Genomic DNA, 25065 nt, shown 5'->3' on the forward strand with positions numbered 1-25065 from the left:
GCTTGGCGTCAGCTTAAGCCCTTCAGAGAAGGCAGAGGCTCAGGCGGTTGCATTCAGCAGGGGAGATCTGGTGGTGGGTTCTAGAGAACCAGACTCTAGGCAACTAGGATGTACGCAAGTCACTGAAGTTAGATGAGAGGCTACAGGAACAGTGGCCGAATATAATGAAATTTGAATAGAGAACAGGCACAGGAATCCAGTTAGTGAGGACTCAGGCCACAAAGGGTCAAATCAAGTTTGAAGCTGTTTTACTGGCCTGACTACTAACATTCTTCCTGGCCAAAAATTAGTCCCAGAGAATGGGATGGGGTAAACCTCTGTGTGAGAAATGAAAGTGTTTACTTTTTTGTGTTAAAGTAATTAAAGAAATCAAACAGACCATGGTAACAGGAACCTTGTCTAGGATGCTGACAGGTAAAGAGGAAATTCAAAGGCGGATTTGAAATGCATCAAGAGGGAGGAATTGATTGAATTTGTGGGTTAGCTAGAGGTTGAGAAGATGTCAATGAGCTTTTTAAACTTTGTGTACCTAGGACCAGTTAACAGAAAAAGGACAGGTCAATAGGAGTCGCTCTTTGGGGGAAGGAGGGGCATCAGTTCTGCATTAGGCATGCTGAGTTTAATGTGATTGTGGCAATGGTTCTAGAAACAACTGAGCCATGTGAGAAAAACGTTGCACGACCTACTACAGTGAGTATTCTTATATTCTTATGTAACTATAACTATCCTACGTGATCATTTGTGGATCTCAGTGTTTCTGTGGCTTGTAGTCCTGAGCAAACTATTGAGATGATAGTGGAAAAGACAAATAATTTAAATTTACAAAGTATATTTGTCATCTGCTCCAAGAAAACAGCAAATGGGGGATGACATCGGTGCCGTGGGAGGGCCTGGAGGGCCCAGGGGCCCTGGAATGGGAGGCCGGGTCGGCCTCCAAGGACTCTTTGGCAAGCAGCACTGGGGCCAGGGCCAAGGCGTGGAGCTTGCGGAGGCAAGGCTGAGGACAAGGAGTGGATCCCCGACATCAAGCCGGGCTTGCCTGATCAAGGACATGAAGATCAAGTCCCTAGAGGAGATCTATCTCTTCTCCCTGCCCATCAAGGACTCTGAGATCATTGACTTTTAACTGGGGGCATCCCTCAAGGATGAGGTTTTGAAGGTTATGCCTGTGCAGAAGCAGGCACAAGCTGGCCAGGGTGTTTGTGGCCATCAGAGATCCCAGGGGACATGTAGGTCTGAGTGTTAAGTGCTCCAAGGGACATAGCCACTCCATCCGCAGGCCATCCTCCTGGCCAAGCTTTCCATCGTCCCTGGGGAAAAGCTACTGGGGGAACAAGATCAGCAAGCCCCATATTGTCCCATGCAAGGTGACTGGCCGCTGTGGCTCTGTGCTGGTGCGCCTCATCCCTGCCCCCAGAGGCACTGCCCCAGAAGCTACTGATGACCACCGGTATTGACACCTGCTGCACCTCAGCCCGGGGCTGCACTGCCACCCTAGGCAACTTCCCCCAGGCCACTTTTGATGCCATTTCCAGGACCTATGGCTATCTCACTATGGCCTCTGGAAAGAGACTGTGTTCACCAAGTCTCCATATTAGGAATTCACTGACCAGCCTGTAAAGACTCACACCAGAGTCTCCATGCAGAGAACCCAGGCTCCAGATGTGGTCACTACGTAGTTGTACACAAGAAAAATGAAGTTAATTAAGGCCTGTTAAAAAAATAATGAAAAATACATTTACAAAGAATATTTGCCTTTCTTCTTAAAAAGACTAATTAATTTGAAATTAAAAATGAGGGACATTAAAGTATATAGTTGTTTAGCAGGAAAGCCAAGTTCATTTAAATATATAAAACGAGGCTGCAGACAGCTCCAGGGGTATCATTTATATTGTACTGTATATGAAAGAGGCGCATTGCAATTGCATATTACATAACCCAAGCAACTATGCTTGATGACTTCAGATATGGCGTTCATAAATAAACTTTATAATAACACTTATGATTTGAAAGTAAACAAATATAACAAAGTAGAAGTAAAATGCAATATTCTAATCCCATCCAACCAATTTAAAGCTGAAGAAAAAGCCCCAAATGTATACAAAATGTATGAAGAAAATTACAAAATTTTAAGGAGAGCCTTAGAGGAAGGCTTGGCTAAATGGAGACACATGCTATTTTCTTGGATGGATGCCGCAGTGTTATAAAGATGATAATTGTATCTTCAGCCAATCTGTACATTTAATGCAATTCCTCTGAAAATCCCAGTGGCATGTTATTTTTTTTCTGAACTTGAAAATAAGGATTCTGTAGTTTATCTGAGCAAATAAATGTGAGAATAGCGAGGACAAAATTCTAAAAGAAACATATTGAGAAGTGTGCACTCTGTGGTAGTATTTAATCTCATAGTATTACGTATTGGAAAACTATAGTAACCAAAGTGGGTATCGGTATACACATTGATAAACAGTGAAGCTGAGGAGAATTGAAAGTACAGAAAAAAATGTAATTTTAAATATAAACTTACCATACTGTGGGAGCACCTGGGTGGCTCAGTTGGTTGGGTGTTTGCCTTTGGCTCAGGTCATGGTCTCAGGGTCCTGTGATCGAGGCCCGCGTTGGGCTCCCCTCCATGGGGAGCCTGCTTCTCCCTCTCCCTCTGCTGCTCCCCCTGCTTGTGTGCTCTCTCACTCTCTTGTGTGCTTTCTCTCTCTCTCTCAAATGGATAAAATCTTTAGAAAAAAAAAAAACCCCAAAAACTTATCATACTATGGAGTTGGCATTTCAAATTGGGTGAAAGGTTGGACTAGCCATTAAATGATATAGAAGCAACAGGTTAAGTAGGTAAGACAAATATTAAGTGTATATGGTCATATGTTACCTTAGAGAAATGGCAGATGCGTTAAAGATACAGATAAAAAAAATTAAACAGTAAAAGGGACTCAGAAAATACTGTTGAAAAATGATGTAACATTGACATGAGGGAGGAATTTCATAAGGGAGAAATATGATAGTAAATAAAATAAGTTATAAACTTGATTATGTGTATATTGATAATATCTAATTACCTAAAAGCATGAGTTAATTATGAAATTAAAACCACTATGTTAGGGGGAAACACAGGAAAACATATTCATGATTCCAGCATAGGCAGAAATTTTCTGAACAGAATATGAAAAACACTGCCCCTAAGGAAAAAAAAATGGGAAAGTAAAAAGGTAAAAAGAAAATTAGAGTGTAGTAGAATTAGGAGCTTTTGTTCATTAAAAGACAAAATTAAGAAAGTTAACGTGTGGGGCACCTGAGTGGCTCAGTCATTAAGCGTCTGCCTTTGGCTCAGGGCCTGATCCCAGGGTCCTGGGATCGAGCCCTGAATCGGGCTTCCTGCTCTGCTTGGAGCCTGCTTCTTCCTATCCCACTCCCCTTTGCTCGTGTTCCCTCTGTCACTGGCTGTCTCTCTCTCTCTGTCAAATAAATAAATAAAATCTTTAAAAAAAAAAAAGAAAGTAAGGTAAAATGTGACACACAGACTGTAATAAAATATTCTCAATACCTTTATCCAACAGATTTGTTTCTAGAATATATACAGGATCCTACAAGTCAATTAAAAACTATACCACAGTAGAAAAACGATGAAAGGCACATCACAAAATAAGACATTGAAATGACTAAGAAATACATGAAAAGGCGTTAAACCATCACTTGGATTAGAATAAAAGGTAGGGAACAAAGAATAGATTTTACTTTCCCAGAAGCCTTTGCACAGGAATACCTTTATGTCTTACTGACCAGAAGTGTATCATTTGGTCAACTCTAGTTGCAAGAAAGGATGCTAAAGGAGAATTTGGCTTCTCTAATTTCTGTTGTGTAAATGGTCAAAGAGAAGGAGGTTGGATATTAGTGGGAAGAATTGTGTGTCATGATTTGTGATGGAGTCAAATGAAATGTCTAAGAAATGGATTGAATAGGCAGGTCTGGAGCTCAGCAGAGAGATCAGTCTGGAAATAATAACTGAGGTTCATAAGTATGCAGGGGGGATCTAAAAGCCCTGGCTATGGATATGATCACTAAAGAAGGGAGGATACAGTGAATAGAGATGTGAGCGTCCATTTAACAATGTAGCAGAGAAAGGGGGAATCCCAAAGGAGTTTGTAGAGCTGCAGGAGAAAAATCAGGAGAGAATAGTGTTTGGGGAGCAAAGGGGAGTGGGTTTCTAGGAGGAAGTAGTCAAAACTTCAAAATAGTAATGCTGGATCTGAACAGGCAAAGTCTGAACGAGCCCTCTTAAATCCCGAGAAGATGGGAAAGTGGTAGGCTAATCAGAGAATACTTAAAAACTTGAGGGATTTTTCACTCCAGTTCTATACCTATTTTATGCCAGGATGTACAGACTTTTTTGGGGGGTATAGCATGATCGAAAGGTATTTCTTCAGATGACAACAGTTGGGACACCTTTCAGAATTTAACTCTCACCTCCCATGACTGTTCCGCTTTGTCTGACCATGGGCCGTGGCCTTGAGTGCTGCTTCATAAGCCCTTGACGGTCACCTGTGCCATTCATCTCAGTGCTGCTTTGTTAGCCAGCCGGGAATCTGCGCTGATACTGGCACAGGTCTCATTGTTGTCACTGAAGGTGGTCATGGTGTCTTTCTCTCAAGCTTCCTAACAGCCGTAAAGGGACTTGGTGTGGACTAACAGCCTTGCCACTGCAGTGGTGAGCAAAAGGGGAAAAAAAATTCAGTGTTTTGTCTTGTAACACACTCATCAGCCTGTACCTGTTTCCCTCCTAGCAGTACTGATTTTCTCATGTAGTGTAACCTACCTAAATTTCCCTGCTAAGTTTGAAATGGCAGCTGAATGTTTTACTATGTTTCTTAAGGGCTTTCTCTTTTGAGGTTGGCTGCTGGCCCGTCAACACAAAGAGAATCACCAGCTGGGAAGATGGTCCACTGCACGAGGGTAGGGACTTCGAAAGTTCCATTCTCACTTTGCTCCAGGCAGTATTGGAATCATAGTGGATTTTTACCCTTTGAAGATGCTGTTCATCTTCAAAAAATACACTGCTAATGTCTTGATAGCTTCATTTGACCTAGGAAGGGCGATTTTATTGTGTGCGAATACGGTCTCAGGACAAGTGGTCTTTGACGGACCACAGGAGTAGTGGAGTGCTGGCTTGTGCACTGTCCTACTCTCTGTAATTCGGTAACCGGAGATTTCCTCCTGCCTCGCACAGTGTAGATTTGGATTCAGTCATGAGACCGAACGTCACAGAACTACTCACAAGTCAGTAAAAGTGGAATGTCTTTCTACTTGTATTATTTCTTTTCCGTCTTGACACTCTCTGATCTTACATAACTGTATGGATGGACTGTGAACGGAACATCTATTTTACTTAATTTCTCTTGCACTGACGGCTTTCAGATGTCAAATTTTCTTCCATCTTGTCTTAACTTCAGGATTTGCCATTTTCTCGTGATTTTATTTTTTTATGTTTTAATAATAAATCTCTGTCCTGTTAGGGTCTAAGTAATACTAAGATACTTCCTTCACAAATCATAAGTATCCTAATGAAATAAAATACCTTGAATTTCAGTGACCCATAACCTGGACTGTTTTTGCAAGGAAATCAGTCTGTATTTACCCTGTTGTACATTAGATCCCCAGAACGTATTCATCTTATACTGGAACTTTGTACCCTTGACCAGCATCTCTCAGTTTCTCCCACCCCGTAACCCCTGGCAGTTCTCATTCTCTATTTCTATGAATTTGGCCCTTTTAGATTCTACATATAAGTGAGGTCATACAGTATCTGTCTGGTCCTATCTGTCTTATTTCATTCAGCATAATGCTTTCAAGGCCCTTCAACGTCGTCACATACCAGAGCTAATAATTTTGACTGTTTTTAGTACTTTATGGCATTCCTTACTGAACTTTAAAGGATACAGTTGGTTATCTCTGTTTTGTGGCTTTTTGTCAGTAGGCAATACGCATCTCCTCCAAGTTAGGGAAGAGGAGGATTAGGTTCCTTATGTGGTCTATCACCCTCCTTTCTATATCTGGGTTAATTAAAAATCAATTTTTTGATTACCTGTATGTTAATAATTTACACGAGCATATGCTTCTGTATCAACTTCACCAAGTACCTCTTGATTTTCCACCATGTGAAATGAGGAACTTAGATCCCTCCACTTCTCCTTCCTCTTGCACCTCTCACTTCCTCTCCGTTAAAATGTGACTTGTACATTCTCATTACTTCATGCTCTTGGTTGATTCTAATAAAAACATATTTTTTAAACTCATAAAGTGCATTTACAGAATCAAGGAGTGGCGTCCAAGGTCACTGTGGTTACGGCCATTCCAGTCGGGGGCCGGGGGGGGTGGTGAAAGACTAGAGCAGAGTTACAGGTTCTCTGGTACAGGTACCCATGTCATCCACCCACATTTCACTGGGAAGAATTCAGAGCTGTGGTCACACTTAACTGCAAGACGGGTCAGGATGAGGGATGACCTAGAACACCTGGTTTGTACAAACACCTGATTTGTATTTAATTTTGCATCTGCTTGTGTGTACATGTGTAGGATCTGTTCCCCGAAGTGGAATTGTTTGGTGAAGTGGCATAGGTATTTCTAAATGAGAAATGGATGAGAGGGGCACCTGGGTGGCACAGCGGTTAAGCATCTGCCTTCGGCTCAGGGCGTGATCCCGGCGTTATGGGATCGAGCCCCACATCAGGCTCCTCTGCTATGAGCCTGCTTCTTCCTCTCCCATTTCCCCTGCTTGTGTTCCCTCTCTTGCTGGCTGTCTCTATCTCTGTCGAATAAATAAATAAAATCTTTAAAAAAAATGGATGAGAATGCCTATTTCACTGTGACTTCAAGGCAGAGGGGTTACAACATTTTTTTGTTTTGCTGATTTGAAAGATGAAAAATGGTATCTTGGTGTTGTTTTAATTTGCCTTTCTACTCTCAGCATGTTTCATATGTTTGATATCCATTTGCATTTCTGTGAACTGCCTATTCATATCTTTTGCCTACTTTTTTTTTTAATAGGCTACTGGTTTTTTGGCCTGGTTGTAATAACACTTTATGTATGGGAAAGAAAGAATTCAATGAGTGTTCTGGAGCATTTGTCAGTCCTGAGCAAGAAACTAACATATTACTCTCGTAAATAAAAAATCAGCCCATTTAAGGCACACAGCTATTTTTTTTAATTGAAGATGTAATTTTTCAGGGTACATTTGGAAAACTAAATTTAATCTTCATTGAGGTATGAATTTGGAAGCAGAGAGTTTACTTTTTTACACAGAACTTGCCCCCAGTAGGAAGAACGATCTTCACCTTTAATTCCATTTCACCTTAAATTTTATTTCACAGAGGAACACCTTTGCTACTCCCTCTTTATCCTTGGAATGAGGCAAGACAAACTAAAATACACTGAAAAAGTTTGCCACTTTCTATTAAGGAGACACTGAAGCTGGTGTGGGACTAAAAGGGAAATGACTTTAAATACTGAGAAAGCTGATATTTTCCCAAAATCGAGAAAATGCTATCACTTAGGATCCAGGGGAAGTTACAAGTAAGAACTAATGCATAATCATTAGTAGAAAACAATTGGTTAACTTCAGGGTGTTGAAAGCTCCAAAATTTGTAATTTTAGGCATGACATTTTGCAAGGCATTGATTACATAATTATAAATTATTATTATATGAAAAAAACCCTAAAAATTTTGAAGATTTTTAAATGCCATAAAACGAGGGGGAAAGAAGTGATAGTAAAGAGTAAAATTATTTAAAAATCAACATGTCCACAAAAGTAATTCCAAAGTATCTTCAATTTGGTTCATTATTGTAATTCAGTGTAGTACAGCATTCAGCTTTATTAAGTAAATTATTTATTTCTGCTGTATATCTTACAAACAAGCAATTTTAATGAATTGGCCTCTGTTATATTCTTCATCAGTAATAGAGTACTTTAAAGGAATATATGCACTAATAAAACTGTAAGAAAAAATGGTGAGTGGAGTTCTCAGCACAATGCATTGCTAATTTATTGACAGAATGGAGACATTGACACGCGTGAGTGCTTCCAGTTAATATAAAAGATGAATGAAATCATAGAAATCAGAAAATACTATTGCCATAAGTAAGTATAATTAATATTATAGAAATACAATAATATTTCACGATCAAACGACTGCATTAAATGGTTAAGTCAGAAGTGAACAGATGTGGAAGAATGCTGACCTTGAACTTCATGTAAAAGTAATGGTCATGGGAGTTACAAGTATTATTGTAAATTTTTGCCTGAGAATAGCTAGGTTATAGAAGAAGTCAGATTTTAAAATTTTACTATAAAATTTATTTACTTGGGTCTTTTAAATTTTCCCGACATATTAAAATTCTACATGAAGAAAATTCAAGGAAGGAGAGATTTCACAGTTGAATTGTGAAATTAGTGATAAAGATGACTGTATCATTGAAAGCTTATTTCATTTATCATTCGTTGTCTTTGTATCCTATTTCCTTTGACAAAACTTTTCTTTCCTTTTGCTTCATTAAGGGAAATGAATTGGTCATTGATTTCTGTTTCTAGTTCCTTAAGTGCTAAGGTAAGCAGTAAGATGACTGTGGACTTTGCAGACATTGTGGCTCTTTTATGTGTATTTGGGAGTCAAAACTGACATGGAGGGAAAACAAGCAGAGCCTAGTGGTATGTGCAGTAACTTAGCATCACCTAGGTAGGTGATGAAGGAGAGATGGATTTCAAACATGCACTAAAGGCCATGAACCTCTTCTGTGGTTTCTGATCCTGTGGTTGCATTCCACCCTGTGGTATGTATTTCCAGGGATAGTACCAAATGCCCAAGACACGCATTACTTGCCTGCTTTCTGGTCTGTTCCCTTGCCTACGCTTGATTTAGAAATCAGGTCACCGTATTTTAAGAAATAAAGGGAAAGGACTTGTATGGTTTCCAATGGTGCTGCATTTGACCGTGTCTCATAGCTTGATCCGCATCCTGCCATGTAATTATTTGTATTTTCTCATCCTCATTACTAAATTGTAAATTCATTTAAGAAAGATACTGTGCTTTCACTCATTTTTTATCACCTGCCAAGAATGGCATACTGGTTTGCCTGTAGCAGAGGCTCAAATAGGGTTTCTAGCCACATTAGGCTGGCTGATGGTATTATGGAAGTATTTTCTTGCTGGCTTGTAATTGTTTTAGAGTTGTAATCATCAGTACATTTGTGCCTGATGCACAAACCTCAGGCACATGTTATTTGTGAAAGAGACTGTTGCACCATTTTGTGTTTTATGAAATTTCTCTTCCTTCCCTGCCTTATTCTGACATGTTAGGGAGCGAAATACACAAAAACTGAAAATAACGTGGACTCCGCATGTATTGTAGTATGAGTAGGTTAAGGAACTTCTTGATCTGTCACTAGGGTAATTAATTTCAAAGTTAAATGGTCTACTGATTTCCTTTTCTTTCTTCCTTCAGTGTAGACCTCAGAATAGATTCTAATGGGAAGAGCATATGAACTAGTAAGCAAATAAACTAATGTGAATTATTTATTTGAAATGGAGAAATTTTCCATGAAGATCATTAAAAGGAGGATGTGAGATAAATACCAAGCTGGGAGACTGCTGCTTCTTAGCATGGCTAGAGAAGGCCTGACTTAGAAGATATTCAAACCAAGGCTGGAAGGATAAAAAAAAAAAAGAGAGAGCCAGGCATGTGATAGACTGGACAGGCGGGATCATGTAGGTGAAAGGAAAAGCATGTTCAGAATCTAGGAAAGAATCCATTATTAAACTGAAAGGAGACCAGATGTTTTTCTTTAAGTTTTAATTACATGTATTCAGGAGCTTAGTGACAATTATTTTGTTGAGAAAAGAAGCTGAACTACAGTGTATTGAGCGTCTCTTATGTGCCAGGCTCTTTTCCAGATACTTTCCATTTCCCAACGAATGTTTCATGAATACCTCATACTCTGAAGGATTATCATCAAACCCACCATCATCCCATTTCAGTATATTTCTTTTGAAATTTCATGTATTGGTAACAGCTACCATCCATTCAGTTGTCCAGATTCCAAACCCAGAAGTCCGTGTAGATCTTCCCATCTCCACAGCATTGGTCCACATACTTATTCTCTCGGCTCCATGAGTTAATTCTTGATCTGTTAATTTTGTCGTCTTCCCTACTGCCACTACTCTCGCTAGGTCCTACCCATACTATTGAAGTACTCTCTACTGTCCTCTCTCCCTTAATTTTACCCTTCTCCAAACCATCCTTTAAAATCTCTTGATGCTGAGCTTTCTAAAACAGACATGACATGAGCTCTTTACTCAAAATATGTCCTTGGCTTCTCACCATCTTGAGGGGGAAAAAGAACTCAAAGTGCTTTTTAGCATGACAAACCAGCCTCTTTATTCTCTGGGTGTTGCCTACCGGATCAACTTAATTTTCTGTAACTGCTCTTCAGTATTCTCTTACTGCAGAACTTTGCCAATAGTAGCTCCATCCTTATGTCATGGATACCGTTCTTTTTGTCTAGAATGTACTCCTTATGTTCACATCTCTAATAAATGCATATTTGAATCCTTAAAGTCTCAACCCAAGGTTATAGTCTTTGTGAGGAGTACCTTGATTCTTCTAGGCATTTCTAGACTTCCTTCCCCTCTCCTCCCACTGCACATTGTAATTACACTGATTACCATATTCTATTATAATGATTGATGACTCCATATCGCTACAACCCATAAGTGCCCTTTAATGCACGGTCTGCCTTTTTAGCTTTATCTTCTTGTACCTGAAATATAGCAAATGCCCTATCACTATTTCTTGAATAACAGTCTAACCTTACTAAATTCCTCTCAGTTTCCTCAGCAGTTCCTCTTTGTTTTGCCAAGTTAAATTATTAGTACATGGTAGAGTTAGCATTTGATGTCAGGATTGTTTAATTGCAGGGTGATTGCTTCCTCCTTATGGGGCACTGTTCCACTATTGGTTAACTATACTTCTATTTAATTAAGATCGCCCCATAGGCACAGTTGAGCTTTGCTTTGGGGGTTTGTGCACTTTGCCTGATGAAATCTGTCCAGCAAATCAGTATGGAAGCATATGGAATCATGAGGCTAGTTCCCTCTCTGTCTTTAGCCTTTCCCATTTAATCTTATTAGCTCTGTCCCATTCCAGGAATACACCACCTCTTCTGAATCCCAAGATGACTGTGGGTAGAGAAAAATGTCTTTTTAGCTGGCTACCTCCCCTGCCCTGGTCCTTATTTATGAACGAGTAGACCTGTGGTGAGGTGGATGCAGACAGTAGCTGCCTCAAATAATAATTATTAACAAATGTGATCCTGATGTTTGCACCAAGCAAATTACAACATAGTGCTCTCTCATTATTATATTTAAGTTCTTCTAGAATATGGGGTCATCACTTCAATGGAAACATTAACATTTTGTGAGACACAATTTGAGAGTTTCTTAACACGAGTGATGCTAAGGTATTTTATTGGTCTTCAGTCAGGGTCATTACAAAATATGCTCAGTCTTGTCAAATATCAACTAGCTAAGAAAGTACTTAGCTTCCTCATTGAGAGGCAAGAATTAAGCAATGATGGCATAAATCAACCATTCCTTCAAATAAAGAAAACAATACTCAGAAGTCCTCTGTTCTCTGAGAACTGAGAGCCTATTTTTTTTTAAGATTTATTTATTTGGGAGAGAGAGAGAAAAAGAGGGGGCAGAAGGAGCAGAGGGAGAAAATCCCAAGCAGACTCCCCACTGAGGAGGGAGCCCCACGTGGGACTTGATCCCACCACCCGAGAGATCACAACCTGAGCTGAAACCGACAGTCAGAGGCTCAACCGACTGAGCCACCACCCAGGCGTCCCATGAGAGTCTACTGTTGAGGTAAATACAACACTGTAAGACGGACCGTCAAAAGAACTGTTACCACTCTTGTCTTTGAACAAGTACAACTATACAAACTCTGTCTAGTAAAGCTGCTACATGGGGGGTATTAGTGTTCAGCAATTCCCTGTCCTTCTGTAAACACCCAGAAGGAATTGTCTATAAATATAAATATAAATATATAGTTATGTGTATATACAGTTACATGTGTGGACGTACACACGCACACGCACACACACACACACTTGAAGAGGGTGCACAGTAAATTGTAGAAGCCTTGAAGGGAAATGGACTTCATTTAACTTGTTTTACTAGAACCAGTCACATAGCAGGGATTTCTAACAATCTTAATTTTTCCCCTCAAATCCTGACCTATAACTGTTATTTTGTGATCCGTATCAGAAAAATACCCCTTACCTCTCTGTCATACAATACCTACAAAAATTTAGTAGGTAGGATCTGTTTTTGGAAATGGCAGTTTCAGGTAATATTTACTGCAAAAATACAGTTTTTAGATTTTAGTAAAAGTTGATACGCGTGATCAAATTATAACCAATCTAGACATTAATAAACCTACACTATGTATGATTCAAGACATAAGAGGAATTAGCCGTGATTTTGGAACTCCTGTGGGAACAAGGCTCCATAAAGACTGCTGACATTATTCCTAGCAAATCCTTAAGCAGTATCTGCTGAAAGATACTTTTACCCCTATTTTAATAGTTTAAGCATAATTTCTATATTAGTATTTCAGGACACTTAGTGACTTGAAGCATCATGTTATTGATTTAATCCAACAAATATTTATCGAACAAGTACAGTGGTTAATTTTCTGGAAAGTGTGACCCCCATAATGTTCTCTAAATCATTATTATTAGCTAACATAGCAGTTCTGAACGTTAGAATCTCCTTGGTAGCTTTTTAAAAATCCCAGTCCCAAGGCCATAACCCAGTTGAATGAAGTAAGAATTCCTCAGGGTAGAACCCAGGCATCAATAGTGTGTTGAGGTACTCAGGTGATGCCAGTGTGCATCTATGAGTTGAAACACACTTCTCTTTCATTCATAATTTCCGCGTATGGTAATCTGATGCCTCGCTTTGGGAATTCAACATTCACTGTGCATTGGTGTCTTGGTTTAAACACCAGTTTTCTTTTACATGTCCCTATATAAGGGCTCAAAATTAGTTTTTTCCTCTAATCTTCTCTCTGAGATAAGGAGAGTGAAAAGCTGGGAAACAAAACAAAACAAAACACCTTAATCCTGACGTGTACAGGCTGAGTCTAAAATGTGTTAGATTGAGTTTAACTGTTATTTGAAGTCTGAAATTTCTGCTCCAGATTCTGAAAAAAATAGGAAGAATGAAAAGAGTGTTAGACACAGAATTGGAATTAGAACCCATAGTTTATATAGTGTGATATTATATTCCACAAAAAATAAACTAATAAATTTACTTCATACACTTCTCAGTATTTGATAGAGGGACGAATCAGAAAAACAACTACGAAAGAACAGAAGTGGAAATAGAGCTAGACATAATGGAATGGAAATGGGAAGCTTGAAAACCTCAGAAAGAAATGCTGACACTCACGGTGCGCTGTTGGCATCATCCGTTTATGGCTGCATGTTTCTGCCTTGCACTGAATGTAAGGAATGGGTGTAAATTCATGTCACAGCACCTACGTTTTCAGGACTTGCTACAAAATAGAATGATCATTGAGTCCAGCCTTGCCAGTGCCCTGTCTAAAAGCTTAAACCTTGGAATATCGAAGTACATTTTCGGGTCAGTCCTACAAATATTCTGTTTATATGGAAGGCCTATATCTTCATGATACAGTGTCTCAGAGGCTAATTTATTTCCCTTATGTCTCTGAGTAATTTATTATTATTCAAGATGACTCATAAGAAGTAAGATCAGATTCCTTATTGTGTTCACTTGGCCTGCTTAAGCCCCTGGTTGAAGTAGAATGACGTGGCTGAGTCAGAATCTAGGCTACAAACCTTAGGTTATTTTCCTTTGCTCTTTAGCACGTGAGTTATGAAAATGTACTGTTTGGAAACTGCTCTCGAATGTCAGTATTTCAATCATTTTGATAATTACAGCTTTGCCTATTACTTTTTCTCACTTTATAAACTAGATAAATGTGAAAGATATTTTGACTCAATATTTTAAATAAATTGAGTTATATTTAAAATGTATTTGTTACTGTAAAATCAAAGAACCTTGAAAATTGGCAACTAAGCCCTTGGTGATCTAGTCTGCCCGTCTCCCAGTGTACTGATATGCCGTTGTACCTCTTGTTTATTCTGTATGGAGTTTGCTTCGAGTTCTTCCAATGTCCCACAGTCCATTCTGCCTCAGCTTTTGTATATGCTTCCCACCTAAAACAATCCCCATTTTCTCACTTTGAAGAAACAAATTTTCAGGGTGCCTGGGTGGCTCAGTTGGTTAAATGTCCGACTCTTGGTTTTAGCTCAGGTCATGATCTCAGGGTCATGAGATTGAGCCCTGTGTCAGGCTCCGTGCTCAGCCCAGAGTCTGCTTGAGATTCTTTCCCGTTCCCTCCCCCTCCATTCCTATCCCCAATCACCCTTGCACACTCTCTCTCTAAAATAAATAAATAAAGTCTTTTAAAAAAACCCAAATTTTTCTCTTTCCCTTATAGGATAAAGTCACTTTTTTGGAAAAGCATCCTTTGATCCCCAGAGTGAGTTTATTTCCACTGTATTATATTTTCCCTGCTACTTTGCTTTTTTTTTTTTTTTTTTTTGGGTTTTTAATTTTAATTCACGTGTCGGNCACGTGTCGTTAACACACAGTGTTACATTAGTTTCCGGTATACATACAGTGAATCAACAGTTCTATACATCATTACTCAGTGCTCATTGTGATAAGTGTACTCTTAATTCCCTTCACCTCTTTCACCCATCCCCCATCCACCTCCCTTGTGATACACTTTATTTTAAACAAGTACCCTCAGATAAAGTGTGTTTTTTTTTCAACAAGAACAGTTTTTACTTGAAGCATACTTCACACTACGTGGTTCTAAAAGATATATATAAAGCTTTCCATCCAAGAAAAACAGAACACACATTTTCCTCAAGTACACACAGAAGAATCCCCTGATTAAATCACATAAAAAGAGACAGAACGAATATTACAAATTTAAGAAGACATAAATCATACCAAGTATATTTTCCAACCACAGTGGTACAAAACTAAAGATCAATAATAAATCTGGAAAATCTACAATGTAAATATTAAATATTTAATCTGTAAATATTAAACAATGTACTACTGCTCAAGCATTGGGCCAAATAAGAAATCAAACAGTAAATCAAAATATGTCTCAAAACAAAAGAAAAAAAACCCACAATATTCCAAAACCTGTGGGATGCAGCAAAAGCAGATGTTAGAGTGAAATTTATGCTATAAATGATTGTATTAAGAAGAAAAGTTCAAGTAAACAACATTATACCACAAGGAACTAGAAAAAGAAGAAACTTGGCTGAAATTTAGTAGAGGAAGGAAATAATAAAGAAAAATCAGACAGATGTAAAACAGAGACCAGAATAAGTAATAACATAACATTGGAAGTAATGACCAGGTTTCCAAGAGAATAAACAAAATTGGCAATGCTTTAACTACATTAGGAAAAAAAAAGAAGACTCAAAAACCAAAATGGAAATGGAAGAGAAAACAACACAGCAGATAACCACAGAAATAAGTAGCATGATAACAGATTACTATAAACAATTATATACTAACAAATCAGATAACTTAGGGAAAAAAAGGTAATTCCCAAAAACGCACAAGTTACTAAGATTGAATCATGAATCTTGAATCCAAAAAATAGGGAATCTTCTTAGACCAAGAACAAGAATGAAGGTTGAATTAAGGAATCACCTCCTCCTGGTGCAGAAAAGCCCAGGACTACATGGTTTCAGTGGTGAATTCTACCAAACATTTAAAAAAATGATGATGATCTTTATCAAAATCTTAAAATGATGGAATACAGGGAACACGTTCACGATCATTCTGTGAGGACAGTACTGCCCTGATACCAAAGCAGAATAAGAACAACACAAGAACAAAAAAGTCTAGTCTGTCTGATGTAAATATTGCTACTCTTTCTTTTGACATCCATTTGCATAATAAATGTTTCTCCACCCCCTCACTTTTTTTTTTGAGATTTTATTTATTTATTGGACAGAGAGAGAGCCACAGTGAGCAGGGGGAGTGGGAGAGGAAGAAGCAGGCTTCCTGCTGAGCAGGGGAGCCCGATGCGGAACTCGATCCCAGGACCCTGGGATCATGACCTGAGCCGAAGGCAGATGCTTAACGACTGAGCCACCCAGGTGCCCCCACCCCCTCACTTTCAATCTGCAGGTGTCTTTCCATCTACAATGAATCTCTTGTAGGCAGCATATAGATTAGTCTTGTTTCTTTATCCATTCTGACCCCCTATGTCTTTTGATTGGAGTGGTCAGTCCATTTCCATCCATTTTTTGATAGATACATATTTATTTAGTGCCATTTTTTTACTTGTTTTGTCGTGTTTCTGGAGATTTACTCTGATCCTTTCTTGTCTTTGTCACTTTTGATCTCACCTTTGCATTCAAAGAGTCCCCTTTAATATTTCTTGCAGGGCTAGCTTAGTGGTCATGAACTCCTTTAGTTTTTGTTCGTCTGGGAAACTATCTCTTCTTCTATTCTGAATGACAGCCTTGCTGTATAGAGTATTCTTAGCTGCAGATTTTTCCCCATTCAGCCCTTTGAATATATCATGTCATTCCCTTCTGGTTTGCCAAGTTTCTGTTGAGTAATCTCCAGCTAGCCTTACAGGTTTTCCCTTGTAAGTTAAGGACTTCTTTTGTCTTGCTGCTCTTAAGATTTCTTTCTTTATTTATTTATTCTTTATATTTTACAAATATGTAATTTTTAATTACATATTATAATTGGTGTTGGCCTGCTTTTGTTGATGTTGGTGGGAGTTCTCTGTGCCTCCTGGATCAGGATGTCTGTTTCCTTCCCCAGAATAGGGAAGTGTTCAGCTATTATTTCTTGAAATAAATTTTCTGCTCCCTTTTCTTCTTCTTCTTCTTCTGGGACTCCTATAACATGAAAGTTCCTACATTTGGTGGAGTCACTGGGTTCCCTAAGTCTGTTTTTGTCTGAGAGTGTGTCCCTGAGAGACAGCATTCACAGAGATGCCTTTTTGGAAACAAAGGAGCTGACAGGTGCCATTTTCCACCCCCCTCAACCCCACCCCTCAGGATCAACACAGAACCACCAGCAGGGAAGCAGTTCAGTGTGGACTCTGGCTGCCTAACTTGCTTACACCAAGCCCCACCCCTCTGTGCTCTGGAGGGGCTGCCTTTCTCAGTCAAGCTTGCATCAGTCCTAGTACAACAGGCCCTTCCCACAGAAGACCAGCACAAGCCCCTGCCCACATCATGTCTCCCAACCAGAGTGTTCTGCAGGGCCTCAGTTCTGGTAGAGTTGGTGTCAAGTCTCATTTCACAAGCAGACCATGGCATGCCTAGTTAAAACTCACATATTCAGGCCAGGAACCAAACGCTGCCCACACCAGGCAAGGAGAGCCTCTGCAGATGACTGGCCTAAAGAATAGAGCAGCCAGAACACAATAGCTGAGCACATGAAGCACACACCAGAGACGCTCCCTGAAGTGTCTACACTTCATGTAGTGCCAGGCCCTGAGCACTACATGACCTCTTCTTCATAAGGCCATTACTTCCAGGAGCAGGAGGTACAGCTGGCTTTTCTAACACAGAGAAGAAGGCATAGACTTAGACGAAATGCCAAGATGGAGCAAACAAGATAAGGCCACGGCCAGAGATCTAAGTGAAACAGATATAAGTGGCATGCCTGATGGAGAATTTAAAGCGACAATCATAAGGATTCTCACTGGGCTTGAGAAAAGAATAGAAGATATCAGTGAGGCCCTTATCACAGAGATAAACGAGTTAAAAAAAGAATCAGAGAGGAAGAGTGCAATAAATGAGATTGGAAACAGGCTTGATGCAAAGAAGAGTAGGCGGGAAGAAGCAGAGGAATGAATTAGTGACCTAGAAGACAGAATAATGGACAATAATGAAGCTGAACAAAAGAGAAGAATCATGCAATATTTTGTACTTCTTTGGAACAACTCTCACAAGTGAAAGTATTCATGTAATTATTTAACATCGTCTCCCAGCTAGACTGAAGGTTTCGTGAAGAAAGGGATTATGCCACAGAAGACATTTATAAATGACAGTATTAATGTTCTCTGACTGATTTCAATTTCCCCCAAAAATGCAGGGTCCATTGAAGATAAGGCCCATGTCATTCTTACTCGCTGCTCTGTCTTTAGCCATTTGATATAATATCTGGCTCATGGTATTCATTCAGTAAATGGCTGTTGAATGAATGTATGAGTATATGAATGAAACATTAACTTTTAGTATGGTGAAGTGTCATCTCTTTAGTTTCATCTGTCAAGTTTTTTAACTTTGATATAATAAGTTTATTTTTTTAATTTCTAGTTTTTTAATATCTGCATATTAGGAATATTGAAGAGAGATACTTAGAATTCATGTCAACCTTCAATCTTGAAATATCTTGTAAAATTGAGGCTGCATAACATAATTTATAAGCAAGAATGGTTTGTTAATTTTGAATTGTGATTATAGCACAACAGCTAAATAGAAAGAGACGGATATAAATATATCTGTTCAATAAGTAATAGAATTAGAAAGTTAGAATTTGAGAACCAGAACTATTGTAGGTTTAATTTAGCACCTCGAAGACATGTTTTAAATTAACAGTTACAAGTGATTAGTGATTTACCCAAAGCCATAAAGATAATTAGCAGTAGAAGAAAATTTTAGTTTCATTTTCTTGAGTTTTTTTTTTAATTGTGCAATACTCCACTGTTTTCCTACATATTAAGAACCAGATTTTGAATGAATGTGAGGCCAAGCTAGATTTGTTCATTTTTTTCGTGGTGCAATCAGGAGACTGGAATAAAGGCTTTCAGCAAGCAAACACAGCTACTAGACACATGATCAGAAAGCCTTACATTGCTTTTACCATGATGTGGCATCGTGTCTGCCACACTTCTTTTTCTTGGACCTCAAAATGGATAACTTGCATGTCTCTTACTGGTAGCGTGCTGCACACGTCTGCATGAGCGATTTGCGGAGCATCCCTCAAAATGCCTGGCTCTCTCTTTGGATCTATCTTGGATGGCAGATCTCTGTCTTTCCAGTCCTGCCCCAAGAATGTGGTTGAACCCAATGAGTTTTTATTACCCCACTATACTGAGACCCTGACACCAGAGTTGGGAAAGGTCCATTTTGAACTATGTGCTATTCTACTCACACTTGAGATTCAGGGTGTCCTCTGGTACATGACAGTAGGTGTTCAAAAAAGAATTAGAAGCCACGTAAGTCAAGTTGGAAACCACTGTGTTTACATTTTAATACCTATTGTATTTTGCCTATTAGAGGGAAGCCCTTGATAACTATGCTCGGTGGTTGCCCAAATCGTAACGTTCAGGGAGGTTTAGGGAAATAACTGAGATCATTAAAAAAGTGAGTACAAGGTGTTCAGAGCAAAATACCTCCAAATCTCTTAGACATGGGTTATAACATAATGCTTTCTGACACATTTTGTCCCTGATTTTCTTCCCCCTAGAAATGGGAAATTACGCAGACAGAAAGCCTATAAAGTATATTGTTGAGGAGGACAAAGAACAAAAGCTTTAACAAAATTTGGTTGGGCACCGGGTCCTAGAATGTAAAGATTGTCCAAATCCCTGTCATTAAAGGAAATCTTAGTTACTGGGAGAATGCCATAATTGGAAGGAAAGTGAAAACACTGTTCTGAGAGAACTATTGATTCTTTGCTTTCAGACTATTCATTTGTTTAAGACTCAATGTGCAAGCTATGCCGCAGACCAGATCACCTTGGAGTTGCTGCCTCGGCAGTGGCATGACAGCTGAGAGGGACAGGCTTGCGTTTTCTCCTCAAGTCTTCTATCTTCCTTTAGTGTCATTGAACAAGGGCTGCTGAAGTGTCAGAAAAAATATTTATTGCTCTTCCATATGTCACTGCCCTCCTGCCAGTGACATGTGTACTCATCAGTCAAATGGAAACTACCCACCATGTTTGATTTACTGCAGTTGAAGGAAATCTGTTTGTGGGTTCCTATAACATAAACCATTTTGCTAGAGATTAATGCTCTGATTTGCATGCAGCTCATGGGAGTTATATCATTAGTTTTCATGATATATCAGGACTAAATGTAAGAAATGCAACTTGTTTTTTCTCTGTGGGATCCTGTTCTTTTCCTTTCCCCTCCCTAACCTTTTCATTAACTTTCTCCTCGTTGTTCAGTAATGCATTATTTACTTTCTGCCTTCTCAGGACTTGGTAGAAGAGTAAGTGATTAAGTTTTAGCAATATAGAAACTATGACTAGAGGTGCCTCGCTGGTTCAGTCAAAGGAACATGCGACTCTTGATCTTGGTGTCGTGAGTTCGAGCCTCACATTGAGTGTAAAGATTACTTAAATAAATAAATAAACTAAAAAAAAAAAAAAGACTATGAACAAAGTCCCTCTTTAAAACACCTGGAAAGTTACTCGACTAGCAACAAACTACTTCTAGTCTTGACAGTGGACAGTTAACAAACATGATGGTGAACCTGCAGAAAAATAGAATTGACTTTTCTCACCGACATCTAGTTCCATTTATATTCCATGAGAAGTGTGGAGTAGGAAGCTTTTCAGAGCTTTCAGGGTCACTTAGTTGTAAGAAAATTATCTCACATACTGTAATTCTACTGTATGAAATTCAAAATTTATCTGTATTGTGACGTGTTTGTGCTTTGAGGGAAAACATTCTATAGGTGCAGAAATGAATCTACTTGGACTAGCCACACCTGGTTGCTATGCTGGTATCTGTGAAGATGGTAAGATTAATGACTAATAACTGCTCCATTTATTCAAGTGCAGTTGCAGAAGGTGGGAAACAATTTCTCGAGTTATTTCTTCCGTATCCCAACATCTTCCAAAATGTCCTGAAGCTGATATATCAAATTCTCTTTGACTAGTGCTCCTACAAAGAATGTATTTTTCTAAGTAAAATAAGATAAAATAGTAATAACACAAAACTGGATCTTTTGCATTTTTCAGACATTAGCCAGCATATTATAACTATTTCACAGAGTTTATAGTTAGGCAGGTGAGTGGTGGGGAACTTGAACTTGTATCAATAATGGATATTCTAAATACGGAGACATAAGTGGGGATATCAGTGATCTGTATGTCTCGAGTGGCCTAAGAGTGTTTCACTGCCTGGCTTCACACAGACATATGTTAAACTCGCAGCCGAGACTGGAGCTAAGTGCCATCATCATATGCCCAATGAGCCACATGCTGTCGGTTAAGGCTCCTTAAGTGTCACTCACGCTGGCCAGGTACAGGTCCTAACCTGAATTTTTACTTCTTTTATGTGCTACTTTATTGAAGCTCATTTTGAGGTCCCTTACTTGAAGTGTCTAGTGACCAATTAGGTCCTCGGGTATTCTGTAATCCTAGAATTTTCTGAGTCATCCTCAGTATGTTTTGTTGAGCCTCAGGCCATCAGAAATGGACTCATAACCATTATATCTTTAGTTGCATGTGAACACCAAGCAGTATAATGGTGATTAAGTATTTGGTCTCTTGAGTAAGACACACAAGGGGTTTGGATTCCAGGTCCATATTTGTGTGATTTTAAATAAAGTATTCCATCTTTTCATTTTTATTTTCTTCTTAAAATATGGTTACTAAAATGTGTGAAACAGCAAAGTATTTAGCAGGTAGAAATCACTAATCAACTTTAGCTATTACTATCTTTATGAACAATATTTAACCTCCTGAAATTATCTGATGACAGAGTGTAACTGTTGTTTAGGCCACTTCTGAATGGTAGAATGCAACTGGGAAGTGAGAATTGAGGATAATATGTGGGGAATACTTGCTTGGTGAATTAAAGTAGGTACTTTTTCAAATTTGTTGGGAGAAATCCACCTAGGCAAGGAAGGAAGCCTAGGGAACATCTCCTCTAAAGATGGAGGCATAGCATAGAACATTGCATATGTGAACTGTACTACTCTGTGTTGAAAATGGAGATATGCTAGTAAACATGACCTGAGCCAGCCACCATCTTGCTGGGAGACCTACCACTACTTTTGCTAGAAGGTTTGGTGGAATGTACAGTGGTATGTAGGCATACGAGTCTCGAGAGTGAGCACTGCTTTTTATAATTACCAGTATTATTGGGCTTCTCTGATAATAATTCCTCCAATAGTTCATTAAAAATGAAGTTGCTAGTGCTACTTTAACAGTGCTCCTTCTAAGTGGAAAATGCATTCTTTCAAATTTTTCAATGTATGATGATGCATATACATAATAGCAAAGAATAAGAAAGATGATAAAAAAAATTTCCCTCAACTTTCTATTGGAAAAGTGAGTAATTTTATATCAGCTAAGTTACTTATTTTGGAGTATATACAATAGATTTTTAAAGCTTTCTGTGTATATGGGGGCATCTGGGTGCAACTCTTGGTTTTGGCTCATATCATGATCTCTGGGTCATGAGATCAAGCCCTGCATCCACTACCCCTCCCCAACTCATGCTGTCTTGTGCATGTGCACTCTGGTCTTAAAAACAAAACAAAACAAAAAAAACCCACAACTTTCTGTGTCTATTACCTTTTCAGTTGTGGTAGTTATGGAGTCACAGAATACGTATTTCATTTATGGTGGCAACGCATAGCAGAGTTTCATGCAATCTTATTTTATTCTGTTTATTTTGCTTTCCTGCTCTCATTATACTTTCTTCACAGTTGTGAAACAAATATTTGTACAATGGTGATAGTTTGTCACCCTCTTATAGACATTTTACTGGGAAACAAAAAAATGCCTCTGGAAAAATTGTAGAAAAGCATAACAAGAATGTTAATATAAACAGCAGGAATTCCTTTTGACTGCACAGTTCTTCTTTACAAGAACTTCCATTGAATAATTTAAATATTAATGGAAATGAACCTTTAGCCCAAATTTTATGTGATTAAGATTGTAATCTTCAAGTAAGCTTTATGTCTCACGTCCACTTTCTAAGCTCCACATACATAAACATACACAATCATACACATACCCGGGGATTATATTTTCTTTTACCATCTTTCATGTGCTGTTTTGAAAGATTATCCTCTTCTCTTTTTGAGAGATTATTAGGATTGAAATGGAAACTTGGAAATAGACCATCTCAGTGATCATGAATAAAATCCTAAGCCATTCCAATTCTAAAGGCTTGAATTTGATCTCTTTCTCTGTTTCACTAACTTTCATGTTAAGAGTTTCTCATGATTCCAAGGATATATTTAACACCCTTGTAAACCATAATCCAACTCTCTCATAGCTTCTGACTGCATTTGGGCATTCCCTTTAGAATAGTGTACCAAGCTCCTTAGGGGGATTGTGTCGAAGAGAGTAGAGGTGGACTGGGTCATGCCCTTCCTTAGCATTTGAACAACAAACAACTCAGAGGGAAACCTACTGCTACTATTGCTAGGAGTTCTGTTGGAGTGAACAGTGTGCTAGGTAGGTTTGTGTGCCTAGAGAGGGTGTGTTAGCAGTGCCATCTTTGGAGTGGAAAGGATATAGCAGTAGCTCGTTTTACATAGCTTCAGTCTAAAGCCATATTAATGCAGCTACTTATGTACTGCTGCATCTACGAAGGGAAGGAAGTTCCTTACTTCACAAGCCACTTCCCTTTTAGATTTTCTTCTGAACACGTTGGCTCTCTTCACACCATTAGGAAGGTCTTATCAAAAAAAGAAAAAATAAAATGAGTTTTCCACCTCTGACTTGTGACTTGGACGATTGAAAATGTTGTGACAAACTTTTAGTTGTCAAAATAAGTCATTAGGATGTAATGTATAGCATGGTGACTTTAGTTAGTAATACTGTATTGAATATTTGGAAGTTGCCCAGAGAGTAGATCTTAAAATTTCTCATCACAAGAAAAAAATTTTCTAAACTTACTGTGGTGATCGTTTCCCAGTATGTACAAATATTGAATGATTATGTTATACACATGAAGCTAATACAATGTTACATGTCCATTATACCTCAATTAAAAAAACATAATAAAAGCAAGATAAGCATATGAAAATAAAACTTTGTAAATACTTTTCAGTTAATCTTTCTTGGCTCTGGGTAGAATTTCTTTCAGACCAATTAAGGTAAAGGGATATCTCTCTTTTAAATATCTTCATGAAAGGATTTGTTCTCTTTTCTGGGTCTCAGGAAGATTCTGTGGGGGAATTGAACTTAATGCATTTTCTTCACATCTCCTCCTCATTATTGTTTGTTCCTTCTCTTGTAGGACTCCAACATTTGATTTTAAGCTCTTCCTTGATTTCTCATTTCCCTCATTTCACACTTATTTTGACTCCTAGCCAGGTCTTAAAGGCTTCTTTCTTTAATTATTTCCAGAATCTATGCTTTTTACCCATCATTGTTAATAGATTCGCTGTCAGGCCTGGTCTCTGGCCACTTATCTCCCTCATGCTAGCCTCACCAAAGTGAGTTTACAGCTTTAATCAATAGTAAAGATTGTGGTAAAAACTAAATTTGCTGCACATCGGGCTTGATGTAAATCTCTTCAAACTTTTCTCTGTACTGCCTTTGTATGAAGGTAATTTATGCTCTCTTCCAATGCCGTCCATCCATCGATCCATCTATCCATCAAAAAAGAAAGGCTCTTATAATCATTGTATCCTCCCCTGGAAGTAATACCCAAAACATACATTCTCATTCTCTCTCTCTCTCTCTCTCTCTCTCATAGTCTAAAAGTTTATATAACATGAATCTGGGATGAACAACTCTTCCTGTTTGATCTGCAGAATCTGTTACTGAATGTGCTTTGAATCGATGTTTCTTGATAATACTCTTAACAATCCAAAAGTGAAAGAGACTTTTCTCATAATAGTCAGTGCTTTATCTTCCTGAAGTGAAAGAATTGACTTCTCTGTGAGAAGCCAGTGGCATGTCGACCAATTTCTTACCCGATTCTACAATTAACT

General features: G+C 38.6%; 1 protein-coding gene and 1 pseudogene across 7 annotated transcripts in view; both read left to right on the forward strand.

Moving 5' to 3' along the window:
- LOC100475400 (melanoma-associated antigen B18) overlaps positions 1–25065 on the forward strand; it is a 420370-nt gene that overhangs the window by 130196 nt on the left and 265109 nt on the right. The window lies entirely within an intron of this gene.
- Positions 860–1679, forward strand: LOC100474636 (annotated as a pseudogene).

This window comes from Ailuropoda melanoleuca, chromosome X, assembly GCF_002007445.2.
Source record: "Ailuropoda melanoleuca isolate Jingjing chromosome X, ASM200744v2, whole genome shotgun sequence".
In the NCBI taxonomy this organism is placed as follows: Eukaryota; Metazoa; Chordata; class Mammalia; order Carnivora; family Ursidae; genus Ailuropoda; species Ailuropoda melanoleuca.